Raw genomic sequence first — 499 nt, 5'->3', positions numbered from 1 at the left:
AAAACTACATGGAAAATACCCTTTCTTCAACCAAGAGGCCACTAACAGTGGTCCTGAAGGCACTGAACCTGAATCTGTTGAAGAGGAACTTAATGTGTTTATCTGCTTTATATGTGATATCTTGCATTATCCATCCAAAACTAATACTGACAAATTTGCCTTTGAGTTTTTTTTTTCTTCTCTACATGTAGTTAGAACTGATCTGTGTTGATACGCTGGCCGATCATCCTTATTTCACTAGATTTAAAGGGCCTACAGATTCCTTTCCCAGCCAAAGTTCACAAAAAGGAAAAGTAACAATGGGTGATAACAATGAAGAAATCGACCTTACTGATGTCGTGGTAGCTCAGCCTGTCCTTGCCGATCAGAATGAACTGATCCTGCAGTTGATGCAACAAATTGCTGAGATGAGGGTCGAGATGCAGAGAAAACAAGATTTGCCTCCTCCGATATTTGCTGTCAATACTCAACCAGACGGAAGACCTCCAACTCAAATTCC

This window comes from Solanum tuberosum, unplaced genomic scaffold (assembly GCF_000226075.1).
Source record: "Solanum tuberosum cultivar DM 1-3 516 R44 unplaced genomic scaffold, SolTub_3.0 scf00039, whole genome shotgun sequence".
Lineage (NCBI taxonomy): Eukaryota > Viridiplantae > Streptophyta > Magnoliopsida > Solanales > Solanaceae > Solanum > Solanum tuberosum.
Note: the sequence above shows the minus strand (reverse complement) of the source record.